Raw genomic sequence first — 19,864 nt, forward strand, 5'->3', positions numbered from 1 at the left:
TCCCGTAACACAAAATGAAAAATACGTGTGTCTTGAATCATAATCTAATTCGACTATTGGTCATTTTGAATAAAAAGCACGTAACACAAGTTTTGATACTAGAATAACATGATATTGGAACAAATAAGTCCAAGGTCTAAGGATTCTAAAAAAAGAATTCAAAAAACGAAACCTACACAAAATTATCAAATAGCATAATTAATTTAAATATCATTTCTTGATTTTTTTTTCAAAATATTGAATTTTATTAATTTTAATACATTACTGATATATTCTTCTGACCAATATTTTGACAAGAACGTTCTTTTTTCCCGAGCTCTCAATAAATTGATACATAAAATATAAAAGTAATTTAATAAAGGTATTTTAGAGGGTAACAACACTAATAATTCCTTGCGAAAATTTAGCCACTAAACTTTTCTTACGCATATATATGACACCAAAGCCTTATCGGTAAGCAAATACAACGAACCAACACATATATGTTCAAGCCCTCGCCAGACTTAACCGCTGATAAGTACTTAGGCGAAACAGACATGTGCATGGAATTATTTAATAATAACTGCGCAATACAATTAATCCAACATAACCTTTTGGTTATAAGGTTAATGTGTGAAATACAATTAATACAATATGTTTGTATAACGCAACCTGACATTTAGTTACCAGTTACAGTACGTTCTAGTTATTTAAATGTCAAATTACGAATAACACAATACCAACCAAAAGATTTCTATCCTTGTTCAAAATTGAACGTGTAAACATTACTTGCGTTGTTTTATTTTGTGAACTTAAGCATTACACACACAAACAACAGTATGATTATTTAAATCCGTTCGTCCATATTATAGACTGTAATTCTAAGTCGCGATTACCTTTAACTATATTTGTTTCGAATAAGAAAATTTACAAATCTATCAGAAGCTTAAACACAAGTAAACTTACTCTGTAAACGTCAAACTGAACTCCATATATACATACATTGAGTACCTGCTAACATATGCGTATAACAATACATACCTGTCAAAAAACCAGGACTCTTAGTCGCGTTATGCCAGCCAGCTGCCCATAACGATAAGGGCTCTCAATTGCGATGTGCCAGCAAACTACCCATAACGATAAGGAATATTAGTCGCGATAAGCACGCCCATAGCCCATAGCGATAAGGGCTCTCAATCGTGATAAGCCAGCTTACTGCCCATGACGATATAGGCCCTTAATCGCGATAGGCAAGCCAACTGCCCATAGCGATAAGGACCCTAAATTGCGATCAACTAGGCAATTGCCCTAAGCGATAAGGATTCTCCTTCGAGATCGGAAACTCAACTGCCCATAACGATACGGATTCTCAATCGCGTTATGCCAGACAACTGCCCATAGCGATAAGGACTCACAGGCGCGATAGGCCAGTCAACTGCCCCTAGCGATAAGGGCTCTTAATCGCGATAGGCCAGCCAACTGCACAAAGCAATAAGGGATCTCAATCACGATAGGCCAGCCAATTGCCCATAACGATAAGGGTTCTCAGTCGCGATAGGCCAGCCAAATTCCCATAGCGATATGGACTCTCAATCGCGATTTGCCAGCCAACTGCCCATAGCATAGTGATAAGGGCTCTCAGTCGCGATAGGGCAGTCAACTGCCCATAGCGATAAGGGCTCTCAGTCCGATCTGCCAACCAATTGTATATACCAATAAGAACGCTAATTAGCGCCAGGCCAGCTTACTTACTACCCATAGCGATATGGACTCTCAGTCGCAGTCTGCAAGCTTACTGCCCATAGCAATAAGGGCTCTTTGTCGTTATCGGCAAGCCAACTGCCTATAGTAATAAAGGCTCTAAATTGCGATAGGCAAGCCAACTGCCAAAGCAATTAGGGTTCTAATTGGTGAAAGGCCAACCAGCTGCCCATAGCGATAAAGGCTCACAGTCGCTATATGCCAACAAAATGCCCATAGCGAGAAAGATCCTCAGTCGCGTTGGGCAAGCCAACTGCCAATAGCAATTAGGGCTCTCAGTCGCGATAGGCAAGCCAACTGCCATAGCGATAAGGGTTCTCATTGGCGCCTGTCCAGCCAACTGCCTATAGCAATAACGGCTATAAGTCACGATAGGCCTGCCAAATGCCCAAAGCGATAACGTCTCCCAGTCGCGAACGGCCAGCCAACTATCCGTAGCGATTAAGACCCATATCGATAAGTAGTCGCGATCGGCCAACCAACTGCCTCTAGCGATAAGGACTCTCATAAGCGCACGGCCAGCTAACTTCCCATAGCGATAACACACCGTTCAATCGCCTCCAGCGACGACTGTGGATTATTCGACTGAGATACTGCAAATATGCCGGTGGAAAGCGGAATGTAAGTATTTCCCTCTTATTTATAGTTTAGATATTTGATTGAGCAGGTTTGATTGTGTTCTTTGAGAACCTAAGTACGAAAGACTTTGCGAACGTAATCTCTTCCTTCCTTATTGCTTACTTTTCAAGAAATCCGTTAGAATGTGGTAAAAATTCAAACAGTATTCACCACTCTCTCACTCAAACTCTTATTTCACAGGATTAAAACCAAAGATAAATATTAAAAACCTTTTATTGAAATCTTTAATCATTTTTCTTCTGTTATTCTAAATTACAGAATCCCTCATGAACAATCAACATTTTTTTTATCAAAGATTAAATTCGAGTGGGTTTTGAAAAACGCCACATAATGACGGCCGTGACTAATTATTAGATGGTAATGATAACGGCTACTAAAATAAAATATAGCTTATGTATTCGGCTGAGAAAATGAAAAATGGAATAATGAAATCTGGACGTTATTCCCTGCTCAGAACTGTTAATTTTAACTGTATACACATAGATTAACCGATTTCAAAAGATTGTGTCTAATCCTTAATCGTTATATGGACTGGTATTCTCATCTTGGTGCCGCGAAAGAACATACTTATATTTCTCACCCAAATAACTTGTAATGGAAAAGCTTACTGTTATTAACATAACCATTTGCTATTATAAAATTTAGCAATATCGCGCTGATTCGCTCTGCGAGTCACTTCCCTTGGTTTCCGGGTAGACATTAACCCGTATTATACAACCACTGCGGTAAGTCAGGATCTTATTTTTAATGATTTGTATCCGAGATCCTGCTCAAAGAGTTTCTGTTTTGTAATAATTTAAAACACTTTCCTGAACAATCTTCTTACACAGAAAAGTTTAAAATATACATCAATTGAATAGATCGATGTACGGGTTTGTTAAGTAGGAACGGTTTCAATCTCCACGCAGAGTTGTCGTTCCTTGCTCTCACATACAACTCTGCGAAAGGCTCAGCATGCCATATTGCCCAGAAACTGGGAAAAACCGAACAAACGCATTCAAAGAATATTTGATTTGCATTTTTTAGGATCAGAGGCGTAAAAGAATGAAATAGGAATTTTAAATTTACGATACATCGTGCAAAAACTTGCGAGTTTTCATGCAACTCTTTGGAACTATTGTATTGCCCATTTACGCAGATCGAATCAGTCCACGCACTTAACAAATGTAAACAATTGGACATAATTTTTATTGAGTGACGTTAGGCATTGCTTCGACGTATGTATGTATGTAGGTTTGTTAACATAAAAATCATATCAATTTTATAATAATGAATTAATACTTATATAAGATATTATGGTACGAGATGGTTTTCTTTAATGCAGTGAATGTAATGTAACCGTCGTGCAAGAGATTGTTTAGTATACTGTAACCTCCATGATGAACGCTTGGAATGATCATGACATGAATGAGACGCTTTCATAAAAATAGTCCATTCTCAGCCCATCACAGAGGTGAATGTAATGTAGCCGTCGTGAAAGAGATTGGGAACGGTTTATGTTTTATTACAGAGTTCTAGATATGATGCGTATTTCCACAGCAAACTTTATTAAACGTTACCAATATTCTATGCTGTGAATGCTGATTAGAATCGTCTGGATTTAACGATTCTAATGAGCACTAAAACATAGGATTTAAGAAACAATGTTCTTGTAAAGACCCTTGTACTCCCCTTATCTAGACCCCTGGTTTCTCGAGGTAGAGGACAATGTATAAGCGGGCTGGATAGCTCAGTAGATCATTTGAAATGTTTGCATGTGTTCAGCATTCGAGTCCTGGCATGGCTGCATGTTTTCCCACCTTTATTTTATGTTTATGTCACCCTGTGTTTCAAAAGGAACAGAAAAACACTGAAATGCGCCAAAAGATATACAGCTATACCTCAATACAGGTAATAGTCGTAGTCATAAAAATATTCGTGTCGACCTTGAATTTGTTATGTGTTCCTACGAATTAACAGGTGTGGTGATGAAGATGATTTCTACGCACTCCCAAATTGTTCTCTTTCAGTAGTGTATATTTGCCACTTCGTGATGCTTTCAGATTGGGCATGTATTAATTAACAACATGATTAGCGGATTAAATGCGATATGTCTCATGAGTTTTCGTTATTTAATATGTATTTCTTAAAATCCTTCGATATTCGGTTTATTATTGTGTATTTCGGTTTTTACATGCCAATAAAGCGATATGATGCTTGTATTTCCCTTCACAACAAGCAATATAATTATATATCCGTTCAAAACAAGCTATATGATGAAATTTCCGTTAACAACAAGCGATATGATTATATTTCCATTCAAAACAAGCTGAGGTGATCATACCAAAAATAGGCATAAGTGACCTTTACCAAGTAGTTTTTACATTAAGAGTCAAAGGTAAAATTGTTAAGACAGGTGATCATAAAACTATTACGTACATATTTTTTAACAAATTTAATGAAATCAATTTTTCAAAACGACTTAGCAAATACTAATTTTGATATAGTTGAAACAATAGAGGATACTAATGAGACATTTAAAGTATTTTATGACGTATATAAAACTCATTTCTTAATAAGAATACCCCTATCAAATATAAAAAAGTGAAGAGATTACAACAACCTGGTTAGTACATCGAAATCGTAAAACAACTAGGTCTTTAAGGGATATATATATATATATATACATATATATATATATATATATATATATATATATATATATATATATATATATATATATATATATATATATATATATATATATATATATATAAACGTGAATCTAATTGGCCACACATTTTTCGAATGCGGTGCAAAACAAAAAAGTGCGAAATCGCTCTGGAAAACTATTAAATTAGCATCAAATGAACACGAACAATCCTCTATTTTGCCAAACGTTATAAAGAAGGATGATCAGGTAAAACAAATGTAGCTAATGTACTTAATGGCCACTTTGTTGACATCTTGAAAATACTTTATAAGACTGAATTTACTGAACACGATTTCACCTCACTGAAAGCATATTTAAATGCTAAGCTAGATTCTAAGCATTTATCTGTTCAGTTTATTACTTCATAAGAGGTTAGAACTGTAATTGATCAACTACAATCAAACAAATCTGCTGGGGCTGATGGTATAGGGCCCAGCATCATTAAACTTTGCAAAGAATTCATAATACAATCAACCACTGCTCTTATAAATAACGGTATATCACATGGAAACTATCCACACATGCTTACAATTGCAAACGTTGTACCTTTATACAAAGAGGATCGGTAGAAGAATCCAATAATTATAGACCAATATCACTTTAACTTACTATATATAAAATATTTGAAAAGCATATAGCTAAACAATTGCATATATATCTTGAATCTACAGGTCTTTTAAACAAAATTCAGTCGGGTTTTCCCAAATATCATTCTTGCCAAACAGCATTGATTAATATAGAAATTCATGGCTTAAACACATCGATAATGGAAATCTGGTAGGTACAATTTTCTTGGATTAAAAAAGCATTTGATCTTGTGGACCATAGGGTTCTTTTATACAAATTAAAACTTTATCATTTAAATGATAGGGCTTGCGACCTATTTTATTAATATCTCCGCAATCGACTTCAGTATATCAATGCATAAAACACTACCCCTACTTGTAAAAGCATCATTGCTGGTGTTCCCCAAGGATCTATTTTGGGATCCCTTCTATTTCTTATTAACGTTAATGACCTTTTGTTAAATCTTACATGTAATTCTGGAATGCATGCTGATGATACAACATTGCACACTGTGGGAACAAATATTTAAACAGTTAAAAATAAGCTACACACAAATCTTTCGATTGTAAATGAATGGTGCTAAACTAATAACATGATTATTAATCCACTAAAAACCATTTGTATGGTATTAGGAACGAAACGGAATGTTAAAAATTAACACAACTAAAACTTCAGATACGGTGATCAAAAAGTTAATTGTCAAAAAACTTCTTGGCCCTTATATTGATAATACTCTATCTTGGAAACTACACATTGACAGAGTTTGTTAAAAAATGTCGTCTCAAATGTGTCTTCGGCAACAATATAAAACCATATTTAACTCTTGAAATGCGTAAGTTCTTCTATAATGGCTATATCTCACCTATATCCGACTACGCATGCGTTTCCTGGAGTTCAGCAGCCAAAACGGAAATTATAAGAACAGTCAAAATACAAAAGCGTTGTGGTGCACACATTTTAAATAAAAAGTATAACACAAATTCAAGAACAACGGCCACCGGAAAAACTTTGCGAAACCGAAATTTCGCAAACTTAAGTACCCTTTTTCTTAAAGATTCGCTACTTTGAGACATAGTATGCGATAAAAGTCTTATCTTTTATTAATATTTGGTTATTTTTACTCATAAAATGCGTTTTCTTCACTATGAAATTTATAAGCAAAGTTGGGGTTCCCATGGGATTTTCGATTTTCCCATGGGATTTTTTCGCCCATGGGATTTTTTCGCCCATGGGATTTTTTTTTCTCCCATAATTTGCAAATGGGAGAAAAATCCCATGGGATTTTGAAAATTTAAAAAACGTGTTTCATTTGCGTTTGCAAGTATTTTTACGTTATTTAAGGACTGTATATTGGTCTTATGCAAATTATATATATAAATATTAAGTAATAAAAAAATCCTATTTTAAAATGGGAGAAAAAAATCCTATGGGATTTTTTTTCTTATTTTGAAAGATTTATTCATGAAACTTCCAGAAACATCATATTTTGTGAAATGATGAACAACCTACGATATTTTAATGCGTTTAGTCGTGTTTGAAAAAAATAAGTGTTATCCAGAAGTATCCAGAAGTATCACTATTGAATTTGTCATCGTTTATTGAATTGATTTGAATTTAATCTATTAAGATTAGTGCAAATCTTTAAAATAATACACCTTTTTTGTACCAAAAATCTTAAAACATTCACTATGCACACTAATTAGATATACACATATATAAACGATATAAAATGTAAAATGTTCCATTATTTTATATTTTTCGCATGATATTTATTATGTTCTCGAATTATTGTTTACCAAATCAATTATGTTATGTATATGGTGTGTACTTTTTGGGCTGGAATAATAATTATTTCTCATTTCACAATAATCAGAATCAAATCACTGATTGTTTTTTGTTTTTATCCCAATATTAAAACAAAAACGTCTATGATCGAAAAATGAATAGTATAGTGGATAATTTTCACTGTTTTCAGGGTTTTTTCTGAGTGTTCGCTGACTTATTCTGATGAAATCAAATCGACAGCATATGTGATATAAATATTGAGAGGAACAATTGTATTCACCAGACAATGAAATACTGCAACTGTGTATAACGTGGAATAAAAAACTAAAAAACACCTGAACATTCTCTTAGTTCGTGAAGTTGACGCAACATTGAATATGATGACGTCTTTTAAAAGACTGTGAAACTATATGAAGATGGCCGATGTGTGAATACATGTATATCAAATAGAATAATAAATATTGGGCGCTCTTGCATTTTGTGTGTTCCATCATTATATAACGGTTATCTCATTCTTTTTGATCTGTGTTAACCGTCAACTGCATTCGGTAATGCATAGCTTATATTTACACAATCAGGAAAGCGTGTTTCGAAAAATCCAAACAATTATCATCATCGCACAATAGTGTAACATAAATTTTAATACAATATATATAGGGAAACTCATATGATTCGCGTAATGTGAAAATAATTATCATGCTATAATTCGACCACGAAACTTGACGTGACTTAATACCGAACAATACGGAATGGAGCTACGCTGGCCGTATATGACATAAGACCCATTTCGCATATTATTTTATCAATGCTTATATGAATTTGATTGCTATAATCCAATGCGTATTGGACAAGGAATTATTGTCAAGGTTTTTCATTTTGTCAATATTTATCATATTGCTGACATCAATATACATACTGTTTTCATTTTCAGTCGAGAAATGATATTAATTGTTATCAAGATTATTTGTATAGTACGGTAGCGTTCTCTACACAAGTGAGATTTATTTGTACTGGTAAATTGCTGTCATTCTCACCATTCGGACTCGACGATCGGCTCAAATAAAAATGTTAGTCGCTTAAAAGTACAAATTACTCATATTGAGCACGATTATTATTGTTATTATTATTATTATTATTATTGTTATTATTATTATTTTATTATTATTATTATTATTATTATTATTATTATTATATAGCTTTTAGAAACTTATACCTAAAAAAATCCCATTGGAAAAAAATCCCATGGGAAAAACCCATGGGAAAAAAAAATCCCATGGGATTTTTAATTTTTTAAAACACGATTTAACGCGTTAAAATCGCGAGAATTGTTCATCATTTGTTAAAATGTAGTGTTTCTGAACGTTACATGAATAAATCTCTAAAAATCAGAAAAAAAACATGGGATTTTTTTTCCCATAAAAAAGGGATTTTTTTTCTATACACGAAAATTGAACGAAAATAAGCACAAATGCTTTAACAAATCTTACAATCGATAACTTAGCCTAAACGAACGTGTTTTATTTTTTTGAAAATCCCATGTGATTTTTTCTCCCATAAAAAAGCTGGAGAAAAATCCCATGGGAGAAACCGAAATTTCCATGGGAAAAAGAAATATCCCATGGGAATATTCAAAAATCCCATGGGTATCCCAACTTTGCAAATAAAGTTCAGAGTGAAGAAAACGCGTTATTTAAGCAAAAATAACCAATTATTAATCACAAGTAAGACTTATATCTTATACTTTATCACAAATAAGCAAATCTTCAAGAACAAGGTTACTTAAGTTTGCGAAATTTCGGTTTCGCACAGTTTTTCCGGTGGCCGTTGAACCCTATTTAAAGATCAAAAATGGTTGACTTTCGAACAGCGTAATCACTATTTCACGTCAGTTATTGTATGTAAAGCATTATACAATCAAACCCCAATATACATTCGTGACCATAGAAGCCTTAAAATAAGCACAATAACTTGCAATGTTGCGTAAAGGGGGATTTAAAGCTTGTTCGAATACCCAAAACAAACTATTTCAAACAATCATTTGAATTTTCTAGCGCACAAATTTGGAATTCGTTACCCCAATCTATACGTCAAACAAACAATTTAATGGCACTTAAGAAAAATTAAAAGCTTATCTTTCTACCACCTTTTATGAAATAAACTGAACATGCTTTATGTATAATGTGTGAGTACTGTTTATGTATAATGTGTGAGTACTGTTCTTGCATAAATGGTAATTGTAGTTTTATGTCTGCCATTTGTTTTTAATTATGATATATTTCACTATTAGTGTGCATGCATATATGATTAATTATGTTTTGTTCTTATTGCTTCAGATGAAACATGATGCATTTGTTGTAAATTGTATTATGTTAGAAGACCTTGTTTGAAATTAAGACATGTATTATATACATTGTATATTACTTAATTTCATCTGATGCATGTCTTAACAAGTCTATCTTCTTTAAATAAAGATTTTATTATTATTATTATTATTATTATTATTATTATTATTATTATAATTATTAGTATTATTTATTTTTATTTTTTTTATTATTATTATTATATGATTATACTTTCAGATTCACTAGCTGCTATGGACGCTGAAGAGCAAGCTGCCATTGGTACAGCAATAGCGGAAGAACCTCTGAATGGCTCTTTTGTTAAATACACATGTTGAATTTGTGATTGCTCATATTCCAGCCAAGACGCACTGAACCGACATTTGAAAATCACAATTCTTTGCAGCATCCATGTACACCATGTTACACATTCTTTACAGATATTTGAGTAACCCAATTTTTAAGATGTACACTTTTGACAAGCTTTAACAAGATACAGGTGAAACACTATGCTGAAAGCACTCCGGTAAGAGATTCCAGCATTACTTTCAACCTACATGTAGCTGTCTTTAAGTTTGTAAATGCATTCATGCGTTTCAATAAAAAAAGTATCTCAAATTCGAGAAGGGAAGTTTATTTTCAAAATTTCCATAAGTTCGATATATCCGACTTCGGCATAATGAGAGTCAACTGTACTCTACCTGAGGTGGAGAAATATATTGTGTAAATGACTTGTTTCAATAATGTGAAAGTATGAATTATTGAAAAAGAAAACCACTTACACATTTCATGTATTTCAATGCAAATGACAATCTTAAAACGGTTTATGTGATCACCATATCTGATAGTTCTATCGAATATGTTCAAGGAGTAACGCCCACATCACATCATGCCATTTTTGTTTGTCTCAGCCAAATGCAAGAGCATACTTTCATTTTCGTAGCCGTTATCATGACAATCTAATAATGAGTCACGGCCGTCATCATGATGCGTTTTTTCAAAACCCGCTCGAATTTAACCGTTGAAAAACACGTTGTTTGTTTATGTTGGATTCTGTAATTTGGAATAACCAAATAAAAATGATTAAAGATTTCGAAACTTGATTGCATATTTCATTTTTTTTTATTTATCTTTGGTCAAAATCCTGTGAAAGTAGAGTTTGACTGAGAGAGTGGTGAATTGTGTTTGATTTTTTTTACCACACTCTTACGGATTTCTTGAAAAGTAAGCAACCAGTAGGGTAGGGATTACGTTCACAAAGTCTTTTATGCTTAGGCTCTCAAAGAACACACTCAAACCTGCTCAATCCAATACGTAAAATATAAATAAGAAGGGAACACTTACATTCCATTTCCCACCGACATGTATACATTATCTCAATCGTCGAATGATCCACAGTCGTCTTTGGAGGCGATTGAACGGTGTGAAATGTTTATAGCGATAAGGACTTACATTGGCGCACGACATGCAAACTGCCCATAGCGAAAAGGACTCTCCGTCGCGAAAGGGTAGACAACCACAATTAGGGTCCAGGTTAAATTAAATAGTTAAATTATACATTCATAGCAGCGTAAGCGGATTATATATGTGCATATGAAGGAAACTTAAATGTCAATATTAAGTTTAAGTATGATGGTATGCTATAGTATGAAGTATAAAGTATGTGTTACTTGCTCATTTCAATTGTAAAGATAAAACAAATCATGTTTCAGATGTTTACAGTTATTTTCGAAAATTGACTGAACTAACACAACATGTATGTGCTGGCGAATGTACACATACATTGGATATGCTACAGTATAATAAAAGCGATTCTTTTCATTTTCTTGGTTGTTTGATTTGTAACGAGATTAACGGTGCATGATAACACACTTGAGAAAACATCTATCAAACACTGTCCACTAATACCTGGTATTCCCAACATTCAGGATATTGACCGCTGCAAGATAAACCCACCCGGCAAATACCAGTAAACTATGCGGGTAAACAGGGGTGGGGGTGGGGGTGATGATTCACGTAAACCTCACTAAAAAATACACGTTTGCCTGTTTTTATCGTAAACAAAAAACAAAGCGTTACATTTGGTTTTAATCTATCCGTCTTATGGATAATATATTTTAAGGTTTACTTAACTATCATTTCGATAGGTAATATTAAAAGTAAATATTGTTCATATCGTTGTTCACAACACAATTGGATCTTTACAAATTTATAAAGACGTTTAAGATTTTAATTAAGTGTGAGTACATTGTTTCGATATTGTGATTGCAACATTTCTTTGTTGACTCATGGTTACACAAACAATCGATATAGCAAAAATTAAATACGCTACAAATGTGTTTGGGTATATATATCACTTCCGTATACATTGTGCAGGATCACATGACTTTGTTGGGTTCACAATTAAACGTTAATGAACGTAAACACACCGGTAAAAGCTGCATTTTTCAAATAACATTTGTTTAAGAATTTAAACTATTGCATAAAGGACAGATTTTTAAGCTGCTTATGGCAATATGAAATATATCAGAATTACTTTATTTAATATGCATGTGTTTAAGTTAAAAAATTCCATGTATTCTGCACAATTATGCTTAACACACCTTGAACTTGTGTCACCATTTTCAGACGTAACCAAGGATTTATTCTGATACCTTAAGATATCGACACAAACTGAAAAAAAAAACTGTCTTGTATGCACTAAAGATTTTTGCTAATGTATTCTAAGAACTTGACATATTTGCAAAAATAAAGTTTTAACGGTGTGTTTACATTCTGTCCAGCCCGTGTGTAAATCCCTGAAAACCCCGTTGATTCTCCACCCTGGTATATGCTCTCATCGAATATAGTTTTGTTTTGTTCATCACTAAAGTTATTATATATAACTAAATTATATAAGCATTTATAAAAATAAGGTTTCCATTCGGATAATCATCTGAGAATGTATTACTTAACTTTACAAATCATGTATTAAAATCATATATATTATTTTAGAATGAAAGTTTAAAAAAATCATTCGATGAAAATTTGTCAGGGGAGTTTACAAGAGTAAAAAGTTCAACAAATGAAGTTGCTAAACACCATTATCATTATAACGAAGTGTGTAAGTGTCAATACTACACTTGCAATATTTTTTTTTCAAAACATGTGAGCAGTTTCGCTAAATTGCACAACTGCCAATCAAATATGATTATTTCCTACCACATTTTATGCATCTAGATGACCCTCTAAATTTCAACTGTAGATTTATTTAAAAACGTCCATTAATCACGTCCCGATATTCATTTCTCTAGAATTTGCAAAGAAGAAGTCAATAAAATGTTCATTTTTTATTGGTAATATTAAAACTTGTTATTATTTGTTGTATCAATTTGAAATATTTTACCAAACTATTATATAACAAGTTGTTTGTTATTTGAAAAATTTAATATTGACATTTTAAAAACTAACCCAAGTATGAACCAAATTTTACAAAATGCAAAAATAATAAAGTGTAAAAATCAATTACCTAATTTGAAACAGTTACTCACAAAATCTAATGTTAACACAGTCCTGCCCACTTTTACAAAATGTAACGATCCAAGATGCTGCATGTGTGGTTATATGATTATTTTAACAAGCGACCAATATCGTAATGCGTCGACACATTTTCGGAAAGTTATTCTACTCTTATGATAAATGGTCAAAATTAAAGGAATGTTAACATGATGATCGTCTTTCAATAAATAAAACAAATAAATATTAATTCAACAAGATTTAATAGAAACAGTCTGTAACAAATATATTTAAACAACACTTTTATTCAAAGGATGTTTTTATTGTTTGGTAAAATAACTATTTGCAAAACAATCTCAATACATTAAAAACACACACAAAATCATTATATTTAAACAAGCAAAATAACATTTCTGAATAAATAAAACGTATAAAAAATATTTTGGTTTATTTGTTATCCCCATTACAAATCCTAAAAAGAATAGAGCGTTTTAACGCTTTTCGACTATTATTTTGCGAAAACCTGTTTTAACAACATATAGTTTCAACTACCATTTAACTTAAAAGGCGTGGTTCAGTATATTTGTGTTTTTAATACCCCGTGTTTAAGCCCCAGCGCATTCACAATTTATCGTTGTATTTGCTCTACTATTTATTTAAAATAATTTCAATTATAACAGTTTTTTTACTAATGTTCTCCAAAAAAACGACCCTCTTTTAACAGTGTTAAGTATTTGCAACGTCAACGCTATTTGCCGCAATAATGTATGTTTTACGTTGACGTCATTATCATTATTGTTGTTTACTTTGATCAGACGTTATTAAAGGATCGAACCAAACAGACGTGTTGTCTAGTACATGAGCGAAGTACCACTACCACAATTAACATTGGTGCCGTGACAAAACGATAAAATGAATCTTCAGAAATAACATTTGATTCGAGATGGACACCGAGGAGTAACTCAGTGTCATTTGCAGAATATTGAAGATGAGAAATCAGATTCGACGCTTATAGAGCTTTCTACCATTCTCGAAGCATTGGAGACGAAAATGAAGATTTTATAATCGATCAATTAGATGATCCTCTCTCAAACAGAAGTCGACGGTATTCAAGAAGAGATGCTAACGACAGAACAATACACGATTGACATGGACATCAAATTCCGGAAATTAAAAAGCCTTCCTGGAACAACAGACTCAGCCCAAAGTACAAGCACCACCGCCGGTATCGCTACGAGAAACAACATCGATCCAAGCGAATAACCAACAAGCGGAGCAGCTTCGTCCGTGGTTAAGTCAGTCAACGGAACAGCTTCGATCGTGGTTCAGTCAATCAACTTCCGCTGGGACTCAGATCAACGCGAACGCTCTTCCGGCGACCAGCAATATCGTACGTAATGACTTACATTCGCATAGACTTCTCAAACTAACATTGCCTTCATTTGACGGAGACATACTAAAATGGTAGACGTTTTGGGATTGCTTTTAATCAACGATTCATTTGAACAGTAACTTTACGGACATTTCAAAGTTTGCCTATCTTCAATCTCAACTTGAGGGAGCTGCTGCACGTACAATTGAAGGATTTGCGTTGACGAACGCCAACTATTCACGCGCTATTAGCCTGTTACTGGAGCGATTCGGTAGTCCGCACCGCATTGTACACGCCACCATGCAAGCTCTGATCCAGTTACCGGCTCCGTGCAACACGTTGAATAGCATGCGCAACTTTCATGACAAAATGGAAACTTACATACGAGGCCTGGAGTCACTAGGTCAGCATCAAGACGGATACGGAAGTCTATTAGTAATAGTCATTTTAGATAAGATGCCGTCGGAAGTAGAAAGAGTCTTGATAGAGAACATGGAGATTTAAACTGGCAATTGGGAGATCTACGACACGCATTGAATCGAGAAATCAATATCATGGAGGCCGGAAGTGCGTGTAATTTACCGGAAATGACGGAGTTTGTCAGCACAGCATCATTCTACGCCGGGTCAAACCCGAATGATCAACGCCAAAGACATCAAAAAGTAAGTCAAACTTCGATTTCTTATGATGTGAAATGTGTGTTCTGCAGTGGAAATCATAAACATAAGGACTGTGCGATTATTCCTGTCATGAAATCAAGATATAAACAAGTGAAACAGAAGCGACTCTGCTTTAACTTTCTCGGACTACATCAAGTTTCAAAGTGCACATCTCAAAAACGTTGTCAAGTGTGTAAGAAAAAACACCATACGAGTACATGAAAAAACCTGAATACCCGGAAACACATACAAGAACCGGGAGTGTTGCCAACCAGACCGGAAACAGCTGTTCTTCATTCATCACCATAGAGACATAAACAGGGCGTTACTTTTGAAGACAGACATTGGTTCTGTCTACTCTGGTCAGATACACACCGACGCATGCATACTGTTCGATGAAGAAGCACAGAATTCGTTCATCACTGATGCGCTTGCGCGTGAACTTGAAGTGAAGCGAAATGGAACAGAGACCATTCAACTGGCAGCCTTCGGCGACAAGAAAGATCAAATTCTGCACTTGGAGACAGCTACCATCGATCTGATCTCTGACCGGAAGGAGCGTATACCGATCAATGTGCTGATTGTTCCAACCATAGATACCCCGATCAGCACGCGTCTCCAACACACGGCTGTTCGTTTGCCTTATCTCAGGAAGTTAAAACTTGCCCATCCAGTCACTAAACGTGAAGATTTCCACATTTCATTGCTGATAGGCGCTGACCACTGGGACATTATCGAAAACGAGGTTATTCGCGGAAAGGGGCCTACGGCAGTGAAGTCGAAAAAAGGATACCTGTTATCTGGACCAGTCGGAGCAGTCAAAAAAAAGTTCGAATCACGTTCTCAACGTAATTACTTCGCGTGCAAACGAAGCGAGTTCACTTGAACGATTTTGGTACTTAGAAAACCTGGGGATCATTCAACCAAAAGAAGAGCCAGAGAAACGAGACCGCTTGAATTCATATCAACAGACGTCAATCGAATACTCTGATAACCAATACACGGCGTCTCTACCGTGGAAAAACGACCATGAGCCGTTACCATCCAACTAATACGTTGTTAAAGGAAGAACGGAGAGAACGATTCGACGGTTAAGCCGGAAACCAGAAATGCTTCAGAAATATAGCGCCATCATTGCCGAACAAGAGGAAAAAGGATTTATTGAACGAATAAACGAAAGCGCACAATCATGTTTGATCGTACATTACATTCCTCACCACCCAGTCATATAAGAGTCTTCTACAACGCTCATCTGTATTGTATGCGTTTGTAGCTGTAAACAGTCCCCCGTCCAACCGAGCCTTATTGACTGCCTAGAGTCAACACCTCCTGTACTCATCGACTTGACTTCAATTTTTCTGCGATTTCGCCTACATAGATATGCAGTCAGCACAGATATCGAGAAGGCGTTTTTGCATGTGGGCTTACATGAAAAGGATCGCGATGCTACACAATTCCTGTGGTTGAGTGACCCGAGCGATCCAGAGTCCCCTTTACGCAGCTACCGTTTAAAACAGTATTATTTTGCGCGACGTGCTCACCCTTTATACTGAATGCGACACTCCTCAAACATCTAGACGAGAACAAGACCAATCCTGCATCACACACTTTGAGAGAAGATTTGTATATTGACGATGTCCTTTCCAGCTTTAGTCAACAATCTGAACTTGTCAACTTCTTCCGAAATGCCCAAGCTTTGATGAATAGGGCCAGTATGAAAATGCGGTCGTGGACATCCAACAGTAAAACTCTAAGGGACATCGCCGCAAGAGAAGGTGTGCTCGATGCAGATGAGGTGACAAAAGTACTCGGCATGCGCTGGACACCGGAAGAAGATACCATGTCATTCACACATCGTGAAATACCAACGTTGCACAAGTTGCCCAAGCGAGATATCCTACGATACTCATCACAGATCTACGATCCACTTGGGTTATTAAGTCCTGTAACTATGAGAGCCAAGCTTATGCTTCAAAACATTTAGAGAGACAAGGTCGATTGGGATGTGCCGCTACCATACGACGTTCAAGAAACGTTGCAACAGCTAGCCGAAGACCTAAACACTGTCACCAACTTTTCATTTTCAAGGCAGTACTGCAGTCAAGTTCCAAGATGTGTCTCCATGCTTTTGTGGATGCTAGTGTACGATCATACGGGGCAACAGCGTACATTGTCAGTGAGACGGAAGCCAGTCTTGCTATGGCGAAAAACAGAATTGTACCAGTAAGAAAAATGACTCTACCGCAACTCGAACTGATGGCCGCTGTGATTGGTGCTCGACTCGCGACACACTTGCGGAAAGCCCTCGATATTTGCGATATAACGCTCTGGTCCGACAGCCAAATTGTTTCAAGTTCGTTGTCAACATCGAAGCCATTCAATCGAGTTGTGAAAAAACAGAGTTCAAGAAACACATTTGCTGACAGAAGACTATCTATGGAAATATTGTCCAACGTACGACAACTCCGCCGACCTTCTAACCCGCGGCATCCCTGCATGACAGTTTACAAACAACACTCTCTGGAAAAACTTGAATCACGCGTAAGGATGAATGGCCAGTATGGAAACGACAACCACGTGACCCTATGCCTCTTGAAGAAGGCAACGAACACCAGTCAGCAATGACGTTCATTCACTTGAGCTGTCAATCACAAGAAGGAATGGAAAGAGTGATTAACATAGAGAAGTATAGCAAATATTGGACTTTTCTTCACGTCACAGCCTATGTACTTCGATTAATTTCAAATTGTAGACAATCAAGTACAAAAATCACTGGCGTATTAACATCGACGGAAATTGAAGTCGCCGAACAAAGGTGGTTGTTAGCCTGCCAGGGGTCATCATTTGTTGCGAAAATAGCAAGTTTGAAATCTAAGGCTCCCAAACGACATTCTTTTGTAAGACAGCTGAGGTTGTTCGTAGACGATACGGGGATTATTCGATGCGGCGGTCGTATTCACAACGCATCTGTTGCTGACGTCACCAGATTCCCGTACCTGTTACCAAGACAGCATAAACTCACGAATCTTATAGTACATGATGCCCATGAAAATCGGTTACACGCCGGAACCATTGCAACGGCCACGCAGATAAGACAAACGTACTGGATTCCCGCCATACGACATTGTGTTCGTTCTGTTCTGCGAAAATGTGTAACATGAAAACGCGTTCAAGGCAAATCCTACAAGCCCGTGGAGTCCCCACCATTACCAAAGTACAGAACTGAAGAGTCTCCGCCATTTATCGTGACGGATGTAGATTTAACAGGTGCCCTTTACGTCAGAGATCGAACCGGATGCCAAACGAAAGTATATATCTGCTTATTTACTTGTGCCAGCACCAGGGCCGTTCACATTGAGACCGTTCAGGATCTTTCACAAGATTCCTTCATGCAAGCAATCCGAAGATTCGCAAGTCGCGGATCACTTCCGAAAATCGTGTTGTCCGATAACGCAACCAACTTCCTGGGTGCGTCACATCAGATAAGGTGTCTATTTGAGTCACCTGCAGTCAAGGAGCTCCTCAGCCGAAAAGGGACAGAATGGCACTTCATTCTAAAACGCGCACCGTGGTATGGAGGATGGTGGTAGCGCCTTATTGGACTGAAGAAATCTGCGCTCAAAAAAGTGCTTGGTCGCTCACTCGTTAGTGTGGAAACATTGCGTACGGTTGTGACCGAAATAGACGCCATGTTGAACGACAGACCTTTAACACAGCTTTCATTATGTGGCAATCATTTGGAACCGCTAACACCGTCACACCTTGTCGGAGAATTACGTCGCTTCCATACAACGACATAGCGATAGATACCGAAAATCAAATTGGAAGAGAAGATGAAAGTTAAAGTCCTTAATTACTTTTGGAAACGCTGGCGAACTGAGTACCTCACTGCTTTACGCGAATCTTACAAACTAACTGGGACGAGGTTGCAGAGTATTGCTGTGGGAGATGTGGTGCAGATACACGACGAATGTCCCCGCAGTCAGTGGAAACTGGGAGTCGTACAGGAGCTCATCACCGGAAGAGATGGTCTAGCACGAGCTGCACATGTCCGAACCACCCGAGGAGTCACGACAAGGCCTATTATGAAGCTCTATCCGTTGGAGATTACTAGTGACAATGAACTTTATATATACATCGATGCTAGACAAACTATGTGTATTAGTGACATTATTTAATTTTGGTTGAAATCTGTTCGAGGCCCCCAGAATGTTAAGTATTTGCAACGTCAACGCTATTTGCCGCAATTATGTATGTTTTACGTTGACGTCATTATCATTATTGTTGTTTCCTTTGATCAGACGTTATTAAAGGATTGAACCAAACAGACGTGTTGTCTAGTACATTAGCGAAGTACCACTACCACAATTAACAAACATTTTCTTTTAACATCCTCGTAAAGCAATTTTTCAAACCGTTTAATGAGCTTTGGTTAGTTAACATTTTAAATAATGTTTGATAAATTTATTCTGCGATTATATATAGTAATGGTTAATTTATGGCTTTTAAATTGCTCTTAATTTGAACGTTACAGCGCGTATCATTTCTTTTCCAAACACGATGAAATACCGACTTT

Source organism: Dreissena polymorpha, chromosome 3, assembly GCF_020536995.1.
Source record: "Dreissena polymorpha isolate Duluth1 chromosome 3, UMN_Dpol_1.0, whole genome shotgun sequence".
Classification (NCBI taxonomy): domain Eukaryota; kingdom Metazoa; phylum Mollusca; class Bivalvia; order Myida; family Dreissenidae; genus Dreissena; species Dreissena polymorpha.